Below are 25,681 nucleotides of genomic sequence, written 5' to 3' on the forward strand. Positions count from 1 at the left end.
TACAAGGATGATACTAGAACTGAGAGGTTATAAATATCGGGAAAGATTGAACAGGGTAGGACTCTTTTTTCTAGAAAAGTGAAGGCTAAGGGGTGACCTGATAGAAATCTTAGGTTATGAAACAGTTAGACAGGGTAGACAGAGGGAAGCTGTTTCCATTTTTGGGGAGACTAAAACTGGAGCCATTTATAAATCTAATAGGGAATTCAGGGGAAACTCCTTTACCCAGATTAGAATGTGGAACTCACTACCACCAGGAATAGTTGAGGTGAGTAGAATAGGTACATTCACGGGGAAGCTAGATAAATACATGAGGGAGAAAGGACTAGAAAGTTATATTGATAGGGTTAGATGAAGAGGGATAGGAGGAGGCTCATGTAGAGCATAAACACCAACATTGACAGAATGGCCTGTTTCTGTGTTGTATATTATATGTAATTCTTTGTAAGAATGTTAGAAGGCACCTTACAGAGGCATGATAAAAAAAGTATTTTAGTTATGGTCTGATAAATGTATATAAAATTGCTGTGAAAATAAAAAATTCCAGAATATTAATTTAAGTTGCAAGAGTAGGATAAAAAGAACAGGTTCAAACTAGAAGCTGTGAATTCAGGGCTTATATTAGCAAATTCTTCTTCACACAAAGAGTGAGTAAGATGTGGAATAGTGAAATAGATTTAGAATACAGTCGGAGAGGTGTTAATCATAGAATCGCTTAAAAAACAATTGCATGTTGCAATGGGGTGAATGTTAAGATCTCGCTAGATGGATGAATTAAGCTGGGCTGAATGCCCTTCCTTGTAATTATTCTTTGATCTCTATCATACTATACAACAAACAAAAATTGCATCATAAACTTTTCAACTCCCCTCGATTTTCCTTGCATGCCCACGTGCTGGATACACACTCAGTCCTAAGCATGTAACAAACTGCTTAAGATTTATGGTGTCCTATAAATGTGTCACTGGTTTATGCAATGGCGACATGACATGAGGGAAAACTTTTCCACACAGCGAGTGATTAGGATCTGGAATGCACTGCCAGAGAGTGCAGTGGAGGCAGGTTCAATCAGGGCATTCAAAACAGAATTAGATAGTTATTTGAAAAGGAAGAATGTACAGGGTTATGCGGAGAAGGCAGGGGAATTGCATTAAGTGAATTGCTCACTCAGAGAGCCAGTGCGGAAACGATGGGCCAAATGGCCTCCTTCTGTGTTGTAACAATTTTATGATTCTGTCATTCTATGAGGAACTTTAGTTATGAAGATAGACTGGAGACGTTGGGACTGTTTTCCTTGAAGAGAAGGCGAAGAGGTGATTTGTTTGAGGTATTCAAAATCATGAGGGGCCTGGATTGAGTAGAGAGGGAAAAACTGTTCCCACTCTTGAAAGGATTGAGAACGAGAGGGCACAGATTTAAAGCAATTGGCAAAAGAAGCAAAAGGGACATGAGGAAAAACTTCTTCACGCAGCGTGTGGTTAGGGTCTGGAATGCACTGCCTGAAGTGTGGTAAAGGTAGGTTCAATCAAGGCCTTCAGAATGGAATTAGACTGTTATCTGAAAAGGAAGAATGCACAGGGTTATGGGGAGAAGGCAGGGAATGGCACGAGATGAATTGCTCATTTGGAGAGCCGGTGCAGACATGATGGGCCGAATGGCCTCCTTCTGCGCTTTAACGATTCTGTAACTCTGATTCTGTGACTCTGTTCAGGATGCATTAGGAAGAAACTCCTGTCTGTTTTGTCTTGGAGTCAGAATGCACTTCCTGGGCAGAATTTTATCTAGTCAGCAGGAGCGGGAGTGGAGGCTTTAGGAAGCGGGGTGGGGCGGGGGGGGGGGTGGGTGGGGGTTGCGCGCAAAAAATTGGGGTGGACGCCCTTGCCTGGAAAACCGACATCAGTTCCAGATTTTGTTAGCGGTGGGAAAGTTCCAAGGCGGCATTGACACCATGAAGCAGCGGCACTGCAATCTGAATTGGTGAACAGATGATGCTTTTGCATTGAATTGAAGCCAATTCTATGAGGCAGTTCAAATTTAGTCAACGGCTAAATTAATCACATGCCTTCAGATCCCCATTGCTTTACAGGTGGTGGCACTGAGGTCCAGCCATGGTCAGCAGTGGATAGGGGAAAAGGTGGCGGGGGGGGGTGGGGAAATGAGGAGGCCACTGTCGGACTGCAGTGCTGGCTTGCCTGTAAGGGTGGGTGAATTATTAGGTGCAAGGATGGGTGCAGTCTTGGGCAAGGGTGGTCACACTCTTGGGTGCTGTGATCTCTGCAAGGGTGGACCCTTGGGGGCATAAGCATGTCTTCGGAGGGGAGTAGCAACAGGAAGGTCCCAAGGCAAGATCATCTCTCCAGGCACAGTGCATGGGAGGAGCTGGTGTGTGTCTCATGCACCCAATCTTTGTGGATCCCCGTGCTGCACAGCAGCGGCTCAGAGTGAGAGAGGGCTAGGATTTGGCTGGGCCCGCCCGTGAAGCGCCAATAGGAGAGTGGCAGCAACTGGCCATGCCAAGAATGGCCTATTCACACTAGACAGTGTACGGGACTCACCTCAACTACCTGCAAATGTCCGAGCAGCAGTGCCAGCGCAGACTATGGCACTCCAGGGAGGCAGTCACTGACTTATGTGCCATGCTGTAGGATGAGCTGTGATGCATGGGCTTCGGTGGACACCCAATGGCCCTGTCTCAGAAGATCACTGTGGCATTCAACTTTTACATGTCTGACCCGTTCCAGGGATCCACTGGGGACATGTGGTGGGTTTTCCAGGCAGCATCCTACTGCTGCATCAAGGAGGTGACCAATGCCTTGTTCAAGAGGGCTGGCAACTATGTGCAATACTGGATGGACCCTGACAGTCAAGCAGAAAGGGCCATCAGACTCGGTGCCAACGCTGGATTTCCCCAGGTGCAAGGTGTCATCGACTGCAGCCAGCGGCCTTCATCAGCAGGAAAGGCTTCCATTCCAACAGCATGCAAATGTTCTGCGACCACCAAGTACATCCTGTAGATGGGTGCCCACTTCCTGGGAAGCAGTCATGATGCCTACATATTTCAACAGTCCAAAGTGCCACAGCATTTCAGGCCCCCCACTTGCGTTCAGGGATGGATCCTCAGGGATAAGGACTACCCATTGAAGATATGGATACTGATGCTTGTGAGGAGCCCTCTCACTGCAGCAGAAGAGAGACACAACACCTGCCACGGGTCTACCCGAGCGACTACCGAGCAGGCCATTAGGCTGATGAAGATGTAATTCTGGTGCTGCGATTGATCCAGTTGAACCCTGGAGTATGCCACAGCGAGGGTCTCTCATAGCGTGCTGTCTGTTGTGCTCTACATAATCAAGCACAGCAGAGGCCTTGCATGAATAAGGCATGATTGATTGCCAGTCCTTATCCAATGAGGAGGATGTGGCGGAGGCTATTGAGCAGGCAGCACTGGATGTTGATTCTCTTGCGCCGGAGGCCAAGGCCATTGATAGACTTGCAAGGGAAGCACAGGACAATCTCATACATACTTGCTTCTTGACACCTTGATGGCCTCTCAAAGTGAACTCAGTAAAGACTCACCTCATTGTATTTCACCTGTCACTTCCTGCCTGTCGCACTTCAATGCCTAGCACCCAGGTTCACCACATTTTTTGACACATCTGAGACACTGACCAAATGTAGCCTATGCCTACGTAGGGAGCTAGGGTGAAGGTTGCATCTGACAAGGCAGCAATGAAAGCATGATCCATTTACAGCAATCATTTTGACCTCCATTTATTTACACAATTGGAGCAACCAATGACAAGGCTGCAATTAATACACTCATGAAACCCCAAGTGCAGCGATCTTCTTTATATGCTTGCATGTGCTTCTACATGGTGCAATCCCTGCACTGGCAGCTGATATGACAACAGGCTGTTGATAGGCCCTACTCTGTCAATGGCCTCAGCTGTCCCAGCCTCTGTCAGTTGCTCGGGCATGTGTGTAGTGCTCTTACCAGCTTGTGATCCTGAATGTAAGCCCGAGCTCATACCCACCGACGTGAAAGCATCTGAGCTGGTGGAAGGAGCAGGGGAATGATGTGACACTGCGTCCTCTGACTGTTTCTCCTTCTCTTCAGGCATTGACAGCAGGCCCCCTTCCCCAGTTGCTGAGCTTGCTTCCAAAGTGCCATGAGGGAACACAAACATTTGGGGGTTAGGTTGTTCAAATCTCCTGATGCCAACTATTTGTGATGTGGATCTCCAGAAGTGTGGTGGAGGACATATGAACACAAAGTCTCCTCATTCTATTGTGCAGACACTCCAGTCTCCCCATCCACAATTGCTCGGCTGCCCTGGGTCCCTGCTAGCTCCAGAGCCTCCTCCTCTGCTGGCATCAGAGGATGCACATCAGGGACCCCACCGCCAGTCCTCGATGTCTCCCTGGTGTTATGGGCCATTTCTCTTAAAGTGGTAAGAGGAACACAGTTAGACCTTGCATGAAGCACAACAGGACAGTTATGCTTGTGGCAACCCCTCGTCCGTTAATGGCATCTGCCAAATGGCTCTTCCTCACGTCCACTCTCAGAGGACATAATGGGATGAGCTATGAAAGAAGGCAACCTGTTGCCGAGATGCAGCCATGCATCTGACACGTTATGATGATGGCTTACCCCCTACGTTTTCAACAGTTGATGCCACCATCAGTGCCTCATAGCTCACCACCACCCCACCAACCACCCCCCCCCACCCCTTCCCCCGTCCTGAAATGGGATAGGTCCCACGCCTCAGAGATGTTGATTTGTTGGCCACCGCATGATCACAGTCTGCCGGCCACATTTGTGAAATATGGCGATGGTATTTGCTTCCATTGTCACCACCAGGACCTGTGACGGTCTGACAAAATTCAGCTCACTGTCTCCAAATCAAGCGATTGGAGAGTAGAATTACACTGCAATTGGCAAATAACAGTTTAACTATCACCAACTTAGCACAGAAAAAACCAATCCTGGTAACAACTGATATATAGTGTTGTCCTTGACACTTCTCCTAAGTACATCTTATGCACCTGTGTGATTTTATGCTGATGTCATAAACCTACCTTCTTTAGAGTAGGATTTTTAAAAGGTATAACATCTACAAAGAGCAAGCAAATTGACTCACTTGACATTAGACTGAGTGCCAAAATGTAACTGTCTTAATTATAGTGAACCAATGCCCAGATCTCCTAAACTTTTCTCTTTTGGAAGTAGGATCATGAAAAGTTAGTCAAGATTCCTGCTTTGTTTGCTATCCAGTGTTTGCCGCAGGTAAATACACTTGTCGGGCAGTTGGGCAGGGGCAGGTTTGAGGGCTAACAGTTCCTAACCTAATAGTGTGTCAAAAGTCACCACCTCAGCAGGTGTATGATGAATGGCCACTTGGTGTGGAAACAAAAGACATTTGATGCCCACAAAAGCTGGCCACAACATGAGAGGAGGGCACAGAATTGGAGGAAAAAAAGTAGCATTGTTCTGTTTATCACTATTTGAAGAAAAGAGGTAATTCTATTTAAAATGGAATTGTCATCTAGCTCATTGTCAATAATCATAAAATCTTACTCCTGGAACTCTTATATATTTTGCCACATTACAAATACAATCAGCCATTTCTGGGCTGCCTAATGGTTATCCACGACCGAACAATGAAAAGACAATGGAGTTAATTTTAATAATGGTGCAAAACGAGCGATATCGAATTGGCTGTTCATTATACATCATACTCACTTTTCCCTGACATTGAAGTCAAGGCAAGAGAAAATGAGATGAGCTGTAAAATGGGTGACCAGTTTGAATTTTACATTCCTGTCCAAAGCTAAAATTACCCCCAGTGTTTGCTGCTGTGTGTGGGGCTACGGGGGTTAAAATTACCCCCAGTGTTTTCTGCTCTGTGCAGGGCAACGGGAGTTAAAATCACCCCCAGTGTTTGCTGCTGTGTGTGGGGCAACGGGAGTTAAAATCACCCACAGTGTTTGCTGCTCCGTGCGGGGCTACAAGGGCTGAGGACCAAAATGCTGCTCAGTGAAGGGGATTAATGGGCACCTGAAATGATTCTCAGTGCAGGAGGAGTAGGTAATGTTGGAAGGGGTGAAGGGGAGACCAAATCACTTCCCATTCATCATTATTGCAGACAATTCTAACTGCAATCATATGGCATTTTTTCACAACTCTAACCAAAGTCTGTTTAATAATGGTATTCACACTTTAATAATGAAAGCATGGATAATGCATATTTTTCACAGTCATTGGTCCAGTACTGAAAACACATTCTCAAAAATCTTAACATTTCTGAACGACACATCCTGCAGTTTAATTATAAGTTGTTAATTCTGGAGGAAAAGCAGGCAATCTCCTATTTTTCCTAAAAAGAAAGGAATTTCATTCCTTAAGTGTCTTCCAAGTGGAAAACTATTGCTTTGAAATTAATTTCTTGTCCATTCTAAATCTATATTCAGATAACAGGACACTTTAGAAATCTAAATCACTCTTGTGTAAAATGTGTGTTTTTGTTATGTGTTATCTGTTTCTCCGTCGATCGAATTGTTGAACCAATGAACAAATGACTGTGATACAAAGAGCTGCAAATTGGCTTTTTTATCTACCGTTTATAGGAATCCTTATCAAAGCATAATCCTGAATCAGGCACATTTGCCAGCAAAATACTAATGTGCTTATCAGGATCTGACGATATAGAAAGATCACTGGCTAGAAATTCAAGGTCTACTGCTGTCATTGTCCATAGAGATAGAATAACCTGTTCAGGAACAATTTCCTCTTTCTTGCTCTGAATTTTACTTTCAGAAAGTGGCCATCCCCAGAGGTGTGGCTGCAAGAAGGTGATGGGGGGGGGGGGGGGGGTGGGTGGGGGTGAGAGATGGGCGGGGTGGGTGGAATATAAAATGGCAGATCATAATGTTGACTTGGGACCCTGACGTCATGACACCAGAACGAGTGTCAGAGACCTCAGCTGAAACTGCCTCCGACAGCTGACCCGGTACTTGTGTAGTGCTAGACCCAAGTTGTCACCCCGAGTCCCTATGCATGCTTTGGCCCACTGAGTTGACTGTATCTGAGCTGGTGATGAGTGTAGGGCAAGGATATGTTGCTACACCATCTGAGACCCCTCCTCCTCCTCAGAAGTTGTTGGATGTCTCCCAGAGATGTTGCCTGGTCATTGTTGGGATTCACCTTTGGGAGAAAACAGAAAGATCAGGTCCGTGCGACTCTCCAGACTGAAGGACATTTCTTTGGCTGCAGTTTGACCACATGTTTGTGATTTTGAATGTGCGACTGACCTTTATGATCACTGTTATTCCCCCATGCTCGTAACCTGACGAACTCAGAGGTGCTCCGGCCGCACCATTCATGATGGAATGGCCTCCCTATTGCTCCATCAGTGTTAGTATGGCAAAGATCAGAACACTGCCAATGGTCCATGCCCTTTTCTGGGCATTCTGGGCCCTCTTCTCCTATACAGACTGTCAGGTAAGCACACACCCCCCACCACCCCCCCCAACCCGCCCACCTGCCAAGAATGAGAAAAATTAATTTTGTCATATGAACATTGATTTTACATTGCTGATGGTGAAGAAAGAACTTGTTTTTAAAAAACAATTGGAGACTTTGGTTGGAGAAAGACATTAGCATATCAACAGACAAGTACTTCAAAGGACAAAGGAGCTATTCCCTGTTCCAATTTAATCCACAATGGACATTTGATTACCAGATGTTGAAGCATTCCAGGTTAACTACTAAGATGGCCGAATACATAAACAGACGGCATTGGGCCAGTTTGATCCTATGACTAACTGACTGGAGGAGTTTGTTGAATTTGAACTTCCAACAGGGATTTTGAACTCAGAAGGCTGTTAGCTCCTGGACTGAGAACACCTCTCTCATCTCGAACTCACCAGCTTCGGAAACAATTGAAGGCATATAAACCAAAAGAGAGAAAAGTCGCCTTCAGTGAACAAGGTTGAAGAAGAATACTGGGGCCCAACAGAAAGCAAGACTACCTACAATCAAGTACCCTCAGTGAGCTCGAAGCACAGGAAAAAAAAACCCTCTTCAGAGATTGCCTCAAACCTCTCCATTTTATTTTTCTTCTCTTTTCTGTCTCTATTTGCATGTGCGTATCGCTTGTGCATGCTAGCGTGGGTGCGGGGTATATCCGTAGGTGCTAACTGAATTAAAGTTTAAGTTTAAGGCTTCACATTTCACTTTTCTTCTTTAAACCTAAAGAAAACTTGGTGTGCTCATTTCTTTGCCTTATAATTGGAAAGCTGTGAACAAGGATTCACAAAGGGGGAGCTCAAAACACAATGTGTTTAAAATTAAACGCTGTTGCAATAAGACAGTTGAAGACAGTAAAAGATCCTTTGACATCTTTCTCACCTGGTCATAACAAGACACATGAGAATCATTTAAATTATTGGACTTGAGAGACCACCCGCTCAGCCCTCTTGCTGTTTGTAGCCTCTGGAGCCATTGTCATGCCCCATGACAGAGCTTTAGTCATTCTCTCCAGCTGAAAGGGCTTCCACATTCCAACATCCACACCTGCACACCCACCCATCTGATTACCAAACAATGGAAACTGAGGTTTGCCACTCACCCTGGCAGAACGGAGAAAGTCTTTGACACACTCGTGGCACTGGATTCAGGTTTTCTGAACAACTCCAAACCTACATACCTCCACTGCAGCCTCCATTCAGGCCTTCCTGGTAAGCTGGGGAGATCTCCTCCTTCGGTCTCGAGGGAAAAGGACTGCCCACCTTGCTTTAGCAGCCTGGAGGAGGACATGCAGGGAGTGATCATTAAACCATGGGACCACCCAGGTGCTTGTCTCTGCCATGGCCACAAGTGAGTTAAAGTTCTCAAAAGGTGTACCGGTGGGAAGCTCTGTTGTCCAGTGGGTCGCAAGTGTGTTTAGTGGCAAGTGAAGGGCTGCTCCAAGTGGTCTTGAGGGTTGTTATCATTGCTTCCTAGTGCTCTGATATTTATGTGCAGTCTTTGAAATAACAGTGTCAGAGCCACTGAAGATTCTGGCAGCCCTTTCAATTGGCTGTCAGCACCTTCATCCAGCTCTTCTCCCACTCCCATCAACAACGACCTCCCCGCCCACACGTGCCTTTTTTTCCAAAAGTCTGCTAGCCAGCCGCTAATTGGATGGCTCGTGCGCGATCGCGGCAGGAGTTGAGGTCGGAGCATGATGGTTTGTGCCACACGCTTTTGTTTCCCAGACCATGATCCCACTGGGTCGTGTTAAACTCCAGCTGATATTTGCTAAGTTATGGGCTGGATTTTGTGCAGGAGGCGGGGCTCCTCGTGCCAGGCTGAAAAGGTTGGGTGGTGGGGGGGTGGAACCCCAACTCTGCATTTATTTGGCCACCGGAACATTCCTCTGGTCTTTTGAGATCAAAGTTTTGGAGGTGGAGCAGGGATCCTGACTCCAAGAGCTGCCAGCCAATCAGAGGGCAGGCAGCTCAGTAGTATTGGCAGTGCCACTGGGAACAGTGGCCACTCCTGGTACTGCAGAGGCCTCGGACCCAGGCCCTGCGCTGAATCCCTGGAACACAGGATGGTGAGGTGGGGTCACCGGGGCCAGTCTGGAAAGCGCTGGCGAGGGGTGGGGCGACATGTTGGTCATTCAGTCCAAGAGGAGGGGGTGGGTTCCTGGGATACAGTTGTTCCCAAAGGGGTGTCCTCTGTGGTCCACAAATTGCCCACAAAGGGAGTAACCCCCCCCCCCCCCTTTAAACCCATAGGGAGAGAGCCTTGTTTTACAAGGTGTCCTCACTGCGTGGCAGAGGCCCCACACCCACCTTGGTAAGATCCCAGCGGCAGCAGGAAGTGGCCCTTAATTGGTTGTTAATAGGCCACTTAAGGGTCTCAATTGGCCTCTGGGCAGGATGGTCATCATTGGCCTATTCCTTCCCCAGGAACCAGGAATCCTGGCATCGGGTTCCATGGTGGGCGGTTCCGCTCCGATTCTCCGTCACCCCTCTCCACAAAACCTGCCTTCTGGATGAGAACAAGATCCAACCCAATGATTCCATAGGCACCAGCAACTCTCCAGTATCTCACACAAGTGGGTATTTTGCATTTGGGAACCAAGACATTTGGGCTATTCAAGTACAGGTAGAGCTGAGCTCGATCCTGTACTCACCTGACATCCATCTGTGCACACTTTCCAAGTATGAGTCACTGGATAGTGGTCAGGAGCAGGAATCCTGCTTGATTTCTTTTTCCCCCTGTCCCTAGTGAAGAGGATGCTGAGGCCAACATTAGTGTCCCTACCCTAAGCCATAGTTGGTATCAATTGAAGATGACATCACAGGTGCGGAGGGGGGTGCGTGGTGAGTGGGAGAAGCATTTATAGATGATAGAAATCAAAACCCAGTAAAGATTTGATAAGATATAAAAGTAAAAGCTTGTTTATACACATGACAACATCTGAAAATTTATACCGTGCAAATTGTAGATAACAAAGATTCTTCATCTCAAAGATCTCCAACAGTTCTGGTATTTGAGTTTGATTCATCTGCCAGGTTTTGAATGAAGCAGTTCTGAAGAAAAAAAGCATAGGTTTCTTATAAACTCAGCAAAACATGAAATTGTTCACAGAGAACTTTAAGTTCCTCAGCCTAATTAGAATTGCGTGCCTCAGTTGCTCATCTCTACTATACCACTACATTGGTATAAGAATTGCATATCTTCAACAATATGTGAATATTCTTTGATAATCCAGCTGCAAGAGTTTGGAGGGAAAAAATAGTATTTATTGGGAGAAACGGACTCTGAATTTTCAGTTCCATCCAGCCCAAAGGATGTGGTGAGATCTGGCAACACACAGAGTGTTGTGGCAGACTTGCCGGCAGTGAGGTGATGGACTATCACGCAAGGAATGACAACAAATGTTTAACATCTCTCACAGAATGGCCAAAATGGTGGCAAGAGTTTCATGGGGCAACATTACATAAAATCCTACAACACAGAAGAAAGTCATTCGGCCCATCGTACCTATACAAGGATCTTTGAAAGTTATTGAATTAGCCCTACTCCCCTGCTCTTCCCCATAGCCCTGCAAACGATTTCCCCCATCAAGTATACATCCATTTCCCTTTTGAAACTCACTTTTGGATCTGCTTCCACTGCCCTTTCAGGCACTGACTTGAAGATCATAACAACTTGCTGCCTAAAAAAAAAAATTCTTCTCATCTCACCTCTGGTTCCTTTTCTAATTGCATTAAATCTGTGTCCTCTGGTTACCAATCCTCATGCCAGTGGAAACATTTTCTCCTTATTTGCTCTATCAAAACCCTTTATAGTTCTGAACACTTTTTTCTTTACTTTATTTCCTTAAAGGAATACCATCTAAATCCAAATCAGGCTGGACTTTTCAAAATGCTTCATCAGAATTTATTCAAAAGATTTTTTTTTTACCTGAGCAAATGAGATTTTCTTTCTTATTTAGTTCAGAACTTACCTTTATTGCAAAGCAATTTCAATCGAGAAAGAATAATCTATGCATGGGCTGATACAATGAGACAATTTATGAGTTTATATTTTTCTGATGTTGGTCATGATGTGATTGGGCAGCTGCACTAAACTTACTGCATATTCCAAGAACCGAAGAATATATATCCAAAATAATTATGAAGAAGGAAGTCATTTGAAAAAATATATAGAAGAGCTCCAGTGTTTTTATTGAGCCATAAAAAGGCTCTCTACTTAAAATATTCACGTGTCGCTCAATGTATGCATATGTATGTACTCAGATCATTGAGGGCAACTAGCTAGGAAGAGTTTTCCGCTCAATGAAATAAGGGGGCGAGATTAATACACAGAACTCAACTGGAGAAAGCAACCTTGATAAGCCATTTTTGTTTGCGAATATTCATTTAGCCATTTTACAACCCTTCCGACTGCCACAGGCTAGACTGTTAAAAGAAATCTAACATTCAATAAAAGAGTGACAGAACAAAGGAATGTTTACCATAGTATCAAATGGACCAATTGATTTTAAAACAGATCTCTCGACTTGACTATTTCAATGTGCACCTGGTTGGCCTCCCGTGTTCTACTCCATAAAATTGGGGACATACAAATCTCTGCTGTCCTTGTTCTAACTCAACCAAGTCCCGTTCACCCATCAGCCCTGTGCCCGCTGACGTACATTGGGTCCCTGTGAAGCAACACCTTGATGTTAAAATTCTCATCCTTGTTTTCGAATCCATGGCCGTGTATGCTCATCATTTCTAGAGAAATCATAATTATAAAAGAATGCTGGTTCTGTTGTGTGATCTCCTTTAAGAAGGATGTCCCTTTGCAGCCGGAAGTCACAGTAGGACAAAAACAAACAGACCGACAGGCACAGCAACAGGGCAACAGCAGCAAGGAAAGTGCCAGAGACGTGCATAAATGCAAGCTGATACACGGGGTCCACAGCAATACAGACCTGAGACAAGACGCAGATAGAAGCAATTCTCAGCCAAAAGACCAGCAGGCGTTCCACATTGTAAACCTAACACATCATGTTGATGAAGTCAAACAACTGGAAGTTTTGCGACCATTAACATCACGTGCCCAAATAAAGCTGGAAAACATACTATCAGGGTTAATATTGACACCGGACCTAGTGCAAATACCCTACCAGTCCGAATCCTGAAGGATATTGTCAGGCAAACCCCACCTGCCAAGACTGAGGCACACATAATTTCACCACAAGAATATTAAAACTTTAAAAATTGCAATCTCTGACTGGAAGGACATTTGCATAGTACCATACATGTGGAAACAAAGGGAGCCAATGCCTGTTCCTCCAATACACAGAAGTTGTCAGACCAATTTTGGTCACATGACTGACTGGCTGTTGCCAAACAAAGGGAATTGAGGCAGAAAGCCGTGTGATCATCGAGTAAGGACCTCTCCTGGAACTAAGAACATCTCCTTTCTTGCCTGTCTGCCTGCCTGTGTCTCTTCCCAAGGAACTGAATCTTGTGAAAACACCTGAAAGTCAAAGAGAGAAAGGTTTGCCACGTGAACAAAGTTTTAAGATTACTGGGCCCCAATGAAACGCAAGACTATAACTTCAATTAAGGACTACAGCGAGCTCGAGAAACAGTAACAAGATATTTCCTCAAACTGTTCTAATATCTCTTCTTCTGCTCTTTTCTGACCCTATTTTGCATGTTTATATTGCATGTGCATGCTAGTGTGAGCATGTCGTATATTCGTAGACGTGAACCGTATTCGAGTTTAAGTTTAACGTTTTTAATAAATTCCCTCTTTCTGCTTTAAACCAAAGAAAGCCCGTGTGTGGTCAGTTCTTTGCCTTATAATTGGAAACTGTGAACACAGATTCACAAAAAGGGGACCTCAAACCACAGTGTGTTTAAAATTAAACCCTGTTACAATAAGACAGCAAGAGACCCCTAGACACATTGCTCACCTGGTCGTAGCAATATGTACTGGAGTCGTTGGAAATCAATGATACAATCGACAACTGCAAAGCTATATGCATACAATGGGTCACCCATCTCTTGCAGTGGCACACTAACAATGCAATGCAACTATGGCAAGTCGGCATGGAAACCACAAATACTTTATCTGGCAGACACGAGTGGACCAGCAATGGCAGGACTACCAGCAGATAAGGACGTCAACATCATAACTATCCATGAAGTCACCAAGGTATCCATTACAGCAGAAGAGACCAAAGGTACCCGCATTGAGTCAGTCCACAACCTACAACAAATATACCTGGACAGGTTCGATGCCATAGGAGATTTCAAAGGCTATGCTTTACTGCACCTCAGAGAGGATGCATTCTGTCATTCGATCCTCCCAGAAAGTGCAGTGTACACATGCAAAAAATGCTTAAGCGCGAGTTAGATGGCATGGAACACATCATCACACAGAGTGGTGCAGCTTAATCACGCGCATACTAAAGAAGGATGGAGCAATCCTGGTATGTCTAGATCTGAGGCAACTAACTATTTACAGAACCTTCCTCTAGGTGGTACAGTTGCAGAGTGATGCTGGTTTCGAGTCACATGATTGCATCCTGGTACTGAGCTCATTAGCATACTAAGATCTTAAAGGGACATCACTCTTAAAGGCAATCACACAACATCTCCTTTCTTTCCAAAGAAAAGTCTCATATGCTGAAAGTAAAAACACATAAAATTAGATAACATCAAAATTATTTACACATGGATAGAGATTGTGAAATTTACAAAAGCAGTGGCTTAAAAGTCCATATATCATTTCGGAGATTTGACAACTCTCCAGATCTGGTTATGGTGAGATGCCCACACAAGATTCCAACACTAGAGGAATTGAATCCCAAGTTCACAGGAGCCAAATTCTTCTCCAAGTTGGATGCTAAACATGGATATTGGTCGATAGACCTAGCTAAGGAATCTCAAGAAGTCACCACCTTCAGGACGCCATTTGGAAGATACTGCTTCCAGAGACTACCCTTCAAATTATCTGTCAGTCAAGATCTATTTCAGCAGCACATGGACAGAATTATGGAAAACATGCCTGGCTGTATGTGCATTGCCAATGACATTACGGTAATGGGCAAAACCAAGGAAGAACATGATTGAAATCTTCATTTATTGATGCCAGTTGCTCATTGTGAAGGGCTCATTTTTAACAGCAAGAAATGCCAGGTGAATGTAAGTCAGATCAATTTCTTTGGCTCCATCTATTCGGATTGAGGAATCCATCCCGATGAGGCAAAATCGACGATGCATAGCATATACCTACCCCACGATGAGAACATGGTGACCTGCAGAATTACCCAAAGTATGCAGTGAGCCTAGGTCCTATGAGATTGCAACATCTGGCGGAGCAGTGTTGAGAAGCAACCAAAGCCAACTATGAGAAGTGTTCCAATTGCGCACAGCGGACTCGATAAAACACACTCCAATGATGAGGGTGTGACAGAACCACAGGACAACAACTAATGCATTTACAATGTGCCTGCAGAACCAAAACAGCCAAAGGTGAAATCCACATCCCCAGAAGGTTATACTGTAACTAGATCTGGAGAGTTGTCAAATCTCCGAAATGATATATAGACTTTTAAGCCACTGCTTTTGTAAATTTCACAATCTCTATCCATGTGTAAATAATTTTGATGTTATCTAATTTTATGTGTTTTTACTTTCAGCATATGAGACTTTTCTTTGGAAATAAAGGAGATGTTGTGTGATTGCCTTTAAGAGTGATGTCCCTTTAAGATCTTAGTACGCTAATGAGCTCAGTACCAGGATGCAGTCATGTGACTCGAAACCAGCATCACTCTGCAACTGTACCACCTAGAGGAAGGTTCTGTAAATAGTTAGCTCTGTACTGTATAATAGTTTCGCCGTAATAAACTTGTTTTGAGATCTTCAACCAACTAGACTCCACGCATCTCATTTATTTTGCATCAGGCAACATAAAGAACTCATTACAGGTTCCACAAAAAATAATGACCAGACAAAATCTTTCCTCACACTGGCTATTGGCTTGTCCATTAGTCCTTTTTCACTTCTCTATTTTGGCACAAGCAGTCAATCTGGGCCAGAAACTAGAGTTTCGCCAATTCCATTTTCTCCTTTTATTAATGACATAGGGCATGTTCCAGAATGTGAGCAGCCCACAATTCAAGAGTAATAGTGAAGGAGAGGGTGGAAAATGGGAGGAGGAGATAGAATAGAACTTCCGTTGACCTGGAGTTTTCGAATAGGTACACAGTATTCAAGAGTAACATCATGGTAGCACAAGGGGTTACAAGGGAAAAAGCAAAACACTGGCCATGAAAAAGAAATCTGTAGCTGTAGGGGAGTTCTATAATTAGGGGAATATATAATTTTGTTTGCAACTGTGAATGTGAAGCATTGCTTCACAGGTGACACAGTAATCATGAAAAATCTTCTTAAAAGGAAAGGAAACATATCAATATGTGACTCACATAGAAACACAGTACATGGGAAGAGGAGTCTTGCAGAGGGAATTTGCTTAATCAGTTTCGAGACGACAGTGCACAACTTCAAGGGCAGTAATCTCAGAGTTAGTTCCCATTCCACACACTAGATGGGCTGGATCTTGTGGTCCCACCACCACTCCCGGTTGCGGGCGTAGTAAATGGCGGCCGGCATGCACAGGCTGCGTGCCGCTACACCGCCACAATCTTGAGCCTGGAGGCTCATTATAATATGCAGGGTGGCCGACTCCCCCCACCCCCCGCCCCCCGCCCCCAATCACGTGGCGGGAGTGGCCTCTGCGATGCCATGAACGGCGTCAAATATTTCTGCGCAGACGCTAGTGCCATTTTTAAAGGGCTGCCAGTCCTGCGAAGAAACTGTAGAGTTGCCCCCGTCTCCCCTCCCCCACTACACTAAAAATACATATTTGCCCCGTTCCCTCCTCCAACTACACGACCAATGCAGAGTTCACCCTTTCCCCCGCACAACTGCACTAAGTGCAGAGTTCACCCCTTCCCCATCCCTCACTACACCACAAATACAGAGTTGCCGCTTCCCCACCTTGGTGGCGCCAGCTTTCCCCGGACGGGAAAGTGAAGTGGCGTGAGTGCCGCCCGTCGCACTGAAGATCCGGGACTGCAGGTAAGATCGCTCCTGTTTTCATTTTAATTCATGCAAACAGGTAATTTAAATATGTAAAGTCGGGTCCTGTCGCAGAGTGGCGGAGGGACCGCCATGGAATTTCCCCGGTGCTGAGAAGATTAGGTCCAGCAATCCCGGCATCAGGTTCCATGGTGAGCCACTGCTGCTCCGTTCTTCCGCGCACCCCCCCCCCCTCCCCCCAACCCCTGCCACGGAGCCCGACATCGGGAAGAGAACAATATCCTGGCTGATAAGTTAGGGAGAAGCAGATTAGATATGCCAACTCATAGCTAGAAATACGTTGAGCGATCTTAACCCTACCCGTCCAATGGAAACTGAGCAGTTACAAATTGGCTGGGTGTCTTATCTGCCAACATGGATCCCATCACCTTAAATATTAATTTTATGTTCTGAGTAGGTGGCAAGGGCACCTGCCTGAAGCTGGCCGGGTCCTTCTTTAACTGTACAGAGCAGGGTTCAATGAGATCATTGGGCCCTGATTGCAATTTTAACTCTAGCCTGAGCAGGGCTGCTGCTGTGACTTTCCAGCCTGCTGAAGCCAGCAGAAGGAGGGTCTGTGACAAGAAGAAGTCACTTAAGATAACTTTTATCACTTTCCTTGTTAAGCCAGGAAGAGCAGGAGGGCATCTTCAGAAAGATTAGGCCTCTCCTGGACTCCAGCCCATTCCCTCCTGCAAGACCCTCCCACAAAACCTCCACCCTAACTTCCCTGAATGGTTTACATCTTGCCACTCAAGTTTCCACTCCTGCCTGCTAGCCAGCTGCTTCTTCCCACCCATTTCAGGTGTGCAGCCAACAAGCGGCATTCAGATGAGACCCATGAGTTAAAATTGCTCAGGCCTGATGCTGCAAAGGTAAGGGGGTGGTATGGTGCTTGCTTGTTATGCCTGAATCCTACTCCTGATTAAAATGGGGACGATATTGTTGAAAGGTGGGATACAGATTCAAGGACATTTGGAGAAGTTCTGCAGTGGGAAATCTACAAGGGGATCAAGCTTAACCTGAATCAGAATGGTAATAAAGCTGCATTTGAATGAATAAGGCAGGGTGGAGGGGCAAATGGAGGAGGCCTAGAAAGCGGTAAAGTTTCAGGTGATGAGGTAGAAGCTAGATGCTTTGCTCCTGAGCAACGAACCTGGTGGCGAGTTGGATTAATATTTCTTTATCCTGCTGTTTTTGGTTCAATTTTTCCCCCATTTCTACTCAAAGAGGCAACTCCTTCCAGCTTACTTCTGCAAAGGTGCCAGAAGACTTCAAGTATCTTATCCCCGTGACCTATTCTTTATGTGTGATCCTAGAGCATGAGTTTTAGCAGGTAATTCAATCATGGGTATCAAAGTCAAGGCCAGTGTTCTTCTCATCCCATGTTCCTACACATGCTGTTTTCAGCAACAGTCATTTACCAGCAAGCAGGAGAGTTGAGCTGGTTTAGTTTCACCCTCACCCCAGCCCTGAAATTCTGGCAAGCCCATGGTTGGTGCTCGGCGACCTCATAAGGGTCAATTCCTGCAGTGAATGATGAAGCCTGAGTGCTTCAGGCCTGATTACCATTGAGCTGGAAAGCTGTAGACTGTAACTAGCTGAGGTGGGACGGGGGTGGGATGCTGGGCAGCAGTGACGTTCGGAGAAGGGTGTATATGCAAAGGGCCTAATGCCTGTTTCAGTCATGGGCAGTGCATGCCGATTTTTTAGGCTTCACCAGTGTGGCGGGCAGCATATTTCCAACTCATAGCATGTGCTTCCTGCCCACCATATTGGAGGATTACAAGGCTGTCACTCTCATGAGAAGTGCAGCGATGAAAATAAAGAACTAAACTGAAGAATCATAAAAAATTAGAACAGTTTTAAAAGACTAGTACATTTGCTGTCAGCAAAATGAAGGAGAAGTCACATGACCCCATACCAAATCCTGCACTAAAATACACATCCATGTCTACGAGAACTAAAACCCTGTCTACATGGAAATGAGACAGCTTATCACACATGGATGTGAGCTAGACACAAAACAAAGACAAACACACTCGCCGACTCTACAGGTCGGATCTTGTTCTCATCCCTATGGAGGATTTCTTGGCAAGGGGGCTGGAGAATCTGGACAGAATCACCCGCCATGGAACCCGATGCCAGGATTCCAGATTCTGATTCTCCCGGGGATGGGATAGGCCGACTCCGACCTTCCCACGTCAGAGGCCATTTTAAGCCCTTAAGTGGCCTATTGACGGCCAATTAAGGGCCTTTTCCCGCCGCCACTGGGATCTTACCAGTGGCGGCGGTAGGGGGAGCCTCTGTCACGCTGAGAGGACACCTTGTAAAATGAGGCACCCTCCCTGTGGGCACTTTGTGGCTCATGGAGGATCCCTCAAGACACCCCCTCCCCTGGAGAAAGCCCAACCCACCACACCTCCCTCGGCAGGGCCTTCCATACTGGCCCCAGCGACCGCGCCTCACTTACCTCTTCTCCAGGATTCCACCACTGAGCCTGAGTCTGAGGCCTCTAATTGTCTGGCATCTCTCGGGGGTGGGATCCCGGTCCCTATAATGTCTTCAAAGGGACGGGAATCCCGCCTCCTTAAACTTTGACCCCGAAAGAAAAACTGCAGAGGCGGGGATTCCCCCGCCTTTTCGGCCCAGTACTGGGAGTCCTGCCTCCTGCACAAAATCTGGCCCAATGTCTCCAGCTATCCCTTACCACAATAGAGTCTGAACAGCCCTCATATTATCAAAGTGGGGCCAACAAACGCTAATGTACAGCCCATCAGGAACGGAAATCTAGGTCCGGATTTTGTGCAGGAGGCAGGGCTCCTGACACTAGGCTTAAAAGTCGGGGGTGGGGGGTGCAGGTGTGGGACACCCCACCTCTGCATTTTTTCAGAGCCCTGGAGCAACCCTCCAGTTTATCGGGGTCAAAGTTTAAGGAGGCGGGATCCCCTCCCTTCAAAGACTTTATAGGGTTTGGGATCCCACCCCCAAGCGCTACCAGCCAATCACAGAGCTGGCAGCTAAGCAGTATCAGCAGCGCCACCAGGAGCAGTGGCCACTGCCGGTAATACAGATGCCTCAGTCTTGTTGTGGAACCCTGGAACAGAGGTAGGTGAGGGTGGGTCGTTGGGTAAGTCTGGAAGGTGATGGGGTTCGGTCCGCGGGGGGATGGGGGGGTGGTCCCAGGGCGTACAATGGTTCCCAGGATGGACTACAAATTGCCTAAATTGGTAAGAGCCCAGCGGCGGTGGCAAGAGGCACAATTAGCCATCAATAGGCCACTTGAGGGCCTCAGCTGGCCTCTGGGCGGGAAGGTCATTGTTTGCCTATCCCACCACTGGGAGAATCGGACTCGGGAATCCCGGCATCGGGTTCCATGATGGACGATTCTCCCCCAGTTCTCCGGTCCCCACCTTCCAAGAAACCCACAGTTGGGATGAGAACAAGATCCTGCCCCTAAATTCACATGGGAAAAACTAACACTTAATGAGCTTAATCTTTAAAGGTAATCATTTTGAAGAACAAAGGGGTCTGTCCAGTTCAGCCATCAGGTCATTAACATCAGTCTGGTCTCTCCAACCACAGAGTCAACGCTGAAAGCCATCTTGAATTCCAGCACAAGGCTGAGAGAAAGGGAGAGATCAGTTCCAGCTAACATTTGAACCCTGCTGAGATAAGTTGAAAGCCAACTGCTGTGGAACCCTGGAACAGAGGAAGGTGAGGGTGGGTCGTTGGGGCCATTCTGGAAGGTGATGGGGTTCGGTCCGGGGGGCGGGATGGGGGGGTGGTCCCAGGGCATACAATGGTTCCCAGGATGGACTAAAAATTGCCTAAATTAGTAAGAGCCCAGCGGTGGTGGCAAGATGCACTTAATTGGCCATCAATAGGCCACTTGAGGGCCTCAGCTGGCTTTCCAAAGCCAACTGCCTTTGAAACAACTCCTCCACCTGTGAAAACTGAGCTAAGAATATCAGCACTGTCTACAAACTGAAGTGAACTGCCAGAAGCCTTCAGCAACCTAGCAAAATACAAGATAACCAGCAACAGGCCTGCAACTTTAAAACTTACCTTCAAAGAGGATCCCACAGGTTTTTGTGAAACAACAGAATTTTGCATCTTGAACTCTTAACACCTTTTACCCTTTCCCTTCTATCTATCTTCTCTGTGTATGCATATGAGAGTCAATGCATGCATGGGTGGTTTGGCGAACATTTCAGGTCGTTATTGTTGAATTAATATTTAATCTGTTTTAAACCTATGAGAAAACCAGTCACTGTCTGTTTATTTTGAAAACAAAACACAGGCCGAAACACTAATTTAAACAAAACACTGTGGTCAGTTGGGAGATGAACAGTGGAAACCAGCCATGCCAACACCCTGGCCATAACAAGGCCTTTTAGTACCTGAGAAACATGCACTGTATGGCATAATCTTTAGCCTCCACCACCCTTTTACCTAAGTGCAAGGACTCTGAGTCTAATTGAGGTGCTCCACTGGAGCTTTAACAGTAATAAATGCAAACCAAGAACCAAACCTTGAACCTTCTTGGTCGGTAATGCACATACTACAAAACAAACTTCACATTGAGTCAGTGGGGAAGCCACAGGTCCTACTTGTATCCCATTCATTATAACCATCTATCCTACACATAGTTTTGTATCAGAAAAGCCAGAAAAAACAATTTTTCACGTGCATTTGCCAATAGTTTTCTGGAACCAACACCAACAAAAACTTTTGGCTTAGTGCCCTTATCCGTCACACCAACTAAAATTGTCAACTCACCAAATAAGAAATCTGAATTGTCAATACATACATTTAGGTTGTTAGCAGTTTTGCATGAAATGATTAAATCCAAACCAGCATCTTTTACAGTATAGTTTTCACATGATGGAACCCAACACTGCAAGATATTGCATATTGGTTCCTCAATTAGAGGCGGAGCTCTAAGCAGTCAGTATACGCTGTTTTTTATATAGAGAGAATTACTGCCAAATGCAACAGATCTGAACGTATAGTATTTGGTTAGTCTTCTTCTATAACTCAGTCACTTTGAAGAATAAAAAAGTGCCTTTTTTGCACTGAATAGTGGTGATTTAAAACCTTCAGGATTGAGGCATGATAAAAACTTGTCATGCTTGCTGTTACTGGCATTAACATTTATTGTGCACTGCACCATGCTTGATGAAGAAAACTATAGCAGCACAGCAAATCTTGTGCTGAGTGCACAGATTGCCTCGATAGAATTTCAATTTATGCAATTGATTTGAGATTGACAAATAGATCATTGAATAAAGGAATGTGCAGTTTTGAAAATACACTTTTTTCTGACTGCTAGAAATACACAGAGAAAGGAAACAAAATACTGTTGTGAAAGACCGTGAATGACAAGCTATGCTTAACTTCCTTTTTAACAGGAAATGAAAAGTGCACATTCAGCAAAGTGCACCCCTGTTTTATGAATAATTAACAACAGCTATTTTGTGACTCTCTTCCTGCTGCTGCGAGAAAAAAAGCAGCAGTCACACAATGGTTGAAATGTAATCCTCGGTGAGGTGTTCATTGACTGAGCTTGGGCTTGATGGCATCATGAAACCAGGGCCACTGCAGTTGATGTGTGCAAGGTGGCAGAATGAATGTTGTAGAGCAACAACTCCCTGATTTTGTGTCCTTCTCTCCATTTTGCTTGAACACTTTTACGCCCTTTAGGATCTTACACAATTGGCCATTCTTTTAAGAGTGAAGTCAGACAGCACGAACGGAATGTTCCTGCAGATACCAGCACCCTGATGTCGGGATCATATGGGGATCCTGACCCTGGCCTGCCAGCGCAGCTTTGCATGAGGCTCCTAATTGGCTGTCTCTAGTTCACCGTCTAAGGATGGCGGGAGGACCAGGGAAGTGGGAGACCCAATAGGAGGACCCGCAACAATTACTGGCCAGCAGCCCCACCGGGAGAGGTGGGTACTGCTGAAAAAGAGAGAGACCTAGGGGGTGCCTCAAAATGGAGGCACTTAGAAAGGCCTCCTTCTTCAGCTGAATTAAAAGAAAGCACAGTACAGTGAGGTGCCTCAGGGTGGAGGGATAACCACTCTGGAAGAATGTTTGCACTTCTGGATTCTCCTGTGAGCCTTGCGGCCCCCTGATACAATCATTTAAAGCAACCTGTGGAGCCCACCGAAATCTTGGTGAGAGGCCGCCTCCAAGGAGCTGGCAGACTCTGCACTTGGCTGTTCTGACGGTGGGAAGCTGCCCTTGCCTTTGCAAAATGGCCCCTAAACGGGGCCTTAATTGACCTAATTAGCTGCCAGTCTCTGTGGAGAGGGCTGCCGACTTTGTTCCCAGCCCGCCCCTGGGAAATTCACCACAGAGGCGAGAAGACAATGGGGAGCTGTCCCAACGCAGCTTTCCCCTATTTATTCAGCTCCCTTGTCCCCAAACCCATCTCCATGGGGCCAGGAAGATTCACCCCCATGTTGGCTCAGTGTCAGGCCAGAGTGAGCAGCAGCTGCAGGAATAACTGTTTATATCTGCTTAGACAGAGCACAGAAGCCTGGAGGCAAGCTATCACCTCCACTGTGTAGGTTTTCACTGGCAACATTCCACCTTTCACGAATATACTGCAAAGAACAGTATCTACCAGGTTCCAAGATCTCCATAGCACTGTTTCAAAAGTGCATGATAGCCTTTCTCTCCAAGAATAAGGGTGATTAATAATTCTATAAAATCTGTTCTCCATCAATTGCAACTAATATTGTGATCTCAGGTTTAATAAGAGAGTATGAGATGACTCCAAGGATGAGACATAAGGAAAATGATTCCACTTGTGGGGGAGTCCAAAACTAAGGCCCAAAAATATAACATATTATGTTACATATTACATATAACATATAACTATTGAGTCCAATAAGGAATTAAGAAGTTTAAAAGAAAGACTTGCAATTATATAGTGCCTTTCAACACCTCAGGACTTTTGAAGTGTCGTCACTGTTGTAATGTCAGAAATGCAGCAGCCAATTTACACACAGTAATGGGATAATAGCAAGATAATCTCTTTAATGAGTGATGGAGATTGAGGAGTAAATATTGATGAGTACACTGGGGATAACTCCCCTGTTCATAATAAAAGCAAAATACTACAGATGCTTGAAATCTGAAATAAAAACAGGAAGTGCTGGAATTCCACCCCACCAGCCTCCACATCCAAAAGATCATCCCCTGCCATTTCCGCCACATCCAGTGTGATGTCACCACCAAACACATCTTCCCTTCCCCTCACCTATCAGCGTTCCAAAGGGATCATCCCCTACGTGATACCCTGGTCCAGTCCTCCATCAACCCCGATACCTCGACCCTTCCCACGGCATCTTCCCATGCAATCGCAGGAGGTGTAATACCTGCCCTTTTACCTCCTCTCTCCTCACCATCCAAGGCCCCAAACATTCCTTCCAGGTGAAGCAGTGATTTACTTGTACTTCCTTCAATTGGGTGATCACTTTGCGGAATACCTCCGCTCAGTCCGAAATCATGACCCCGAGCTTCGGGTTGCTTGCCATTTCAACAACCACCCCCTGCTCTCATGCCAACATTTCTGTCTTTGGCCTACTCTAGTGTTCCAGTGAACATCAACGCAAGTTTGAGGAGCAGCACCTGATCTTTCGATTAGGCACTCTACAGCCTTGCAGACTGAACATTGAGTTCAATAATTTGACAGCATGACTGGCCTTTTTTAATATTTTATTTTATTTTTTAACCATGTGCCTGTTTTCATGTAGTCAGAGCTGCTCATTATTCTGCTATTAACACTCTCTGGACTAATGCTTTGTCTTTCACCACAAGCATTAACACACTCTTTGTCTTTGTCTCAGGACAGCTTTGTTATTCAATCTATACTGCTCCCTGCCCTATCAAACACCTTCCCCTTTGTTCTCTTCCCCGTGTGGCAGCACCCACCACCCCCCTCCCCCCCACCCCACTTCATTTGCTTGAAAGCTAATTATTTTCCAACCTTTGTCAGTTCTGCTGAAAGTTCACAGACCTGAAACGTTAGCTTTGTTTCTCTCTCCACAGATGCTGTCTGACCTGCTGAGTAATTCAAGCATTTTCTGTTTTAACTCCCCTGTTTTTGTTTGAAATAATGCCATGGGATCTTTTACATCTAATTTAGACAGCAGACAGGGATTTGGTCTAGCACCTCATCCCAAAGAGAGTATCTTCAACAATGCAGCACTCCCTCAGCGATGCAGTGGACATTCAGTTCTGGAGTTTTGTGCTCAACTCACTGTAGTGGTTCTCCAACGCAAAACCTCTGACTCAGAAACAAGAGCACTACCAACTGAGCTATAGCTGACACACTTATATGGACTGTGGTGAGAATATAAAACTTGCTACCACATGGGGCTGTTGAGACATATAGAATTGATGCTATGGGGAAGCTAAATCACTAAATGAGGGTGTAAGAAATAGAAGGATGTGGTGATGGGTGAGTTGATATAAGGTGGGAGTAGGCTGTGTGTGGCTTACCAGCAGCATAAACCTGTTGAGCCAAATAGCCTTATTCTATTGACACCACTGTGTCACCCAATGATTTGGTGATGGGACGGGACTTATGGCAGACTAAAAGCAAGCGGTTTACATTGTTGTAGCTAGTGTTAGCTGTGGTGCAGTTCGTAGCACTCTCACCTCTGCCTCATAAGGTTCTATATTCAAATTCCGCTCCAAGGCTTGGGAGCAAAAATCAAGACTATTACTCTCATGCAGAACTGAGGGAGCACTGCACTGTCAGAGGTGCTGTTTCTTGGATGAGACTTTTTTAAAAATTCATTCATGGGATGTGGGCGTCGTTGGCTAGGACAGCATTTATTGTCTATCCCGAATTGTCCTTGAGAAGATGGTGAGCTGCCTTCTTGAACCACTGCAGTCCATGTGGGGTAGGTACACCACAGTGCTGTTAGGAAGGGAGTTCCAGGATTTTGAACCAGCGACAGTGAAGAAACAGTGATATAATTCCAATTCAGGATGGTGTGTGGCTTGGAAGGGAACT

General features: G+C 45.6%; 1 long non-coding RNA gene across 2 annotated transcripts in view; it reads right to left on the reverse strand.

Annotated features, from left to right (window-relative positions):
• Positions 1–6,258: 6,258 nt before the first annotated feature.
• Positions 6,259–25,681, reverse strand: part of LOC137347448 (uncharacterized) — a 277,338-nt gene continuing 257,915 nt past the window's right edge. Inside the window, exons 1-3 of one of the 2 annotated variants that reach the window (XR_010968967.1) lie at positions 21,455–21,538; positions 10,486–10,584; positions 6,259–7,204 (exon numbers count right to left, since the gene is read on the reverse strand). This is a non-coding gene — a long non-coding RNA (uncharacterized lncRNA). Of the gene's footprint in view, positions 7,205–10,485; positions 10,585–21,454; positions 21,539–25,681 lie in introns of those variants that run through there. The other variant, XR_010968966.1, reaches the window with a different exon arrangement.

Source organism: Heterodontus francisci, chromosome 32 (genome assembly GCF_036365525.1).
Source record: "Heterodontus francisci isolate sHetFra1 chromosome 32, sHetFra1.hap1, whole genome shotgun sequence".
Taxonomy (NCBI): domain Eukaryota; kingdom Metazoa; phylum Chordata; class Chondrichthyes; order Heterodontiformes; family Heterodontidae; genus Heterodontus; species Heterodontus francisci.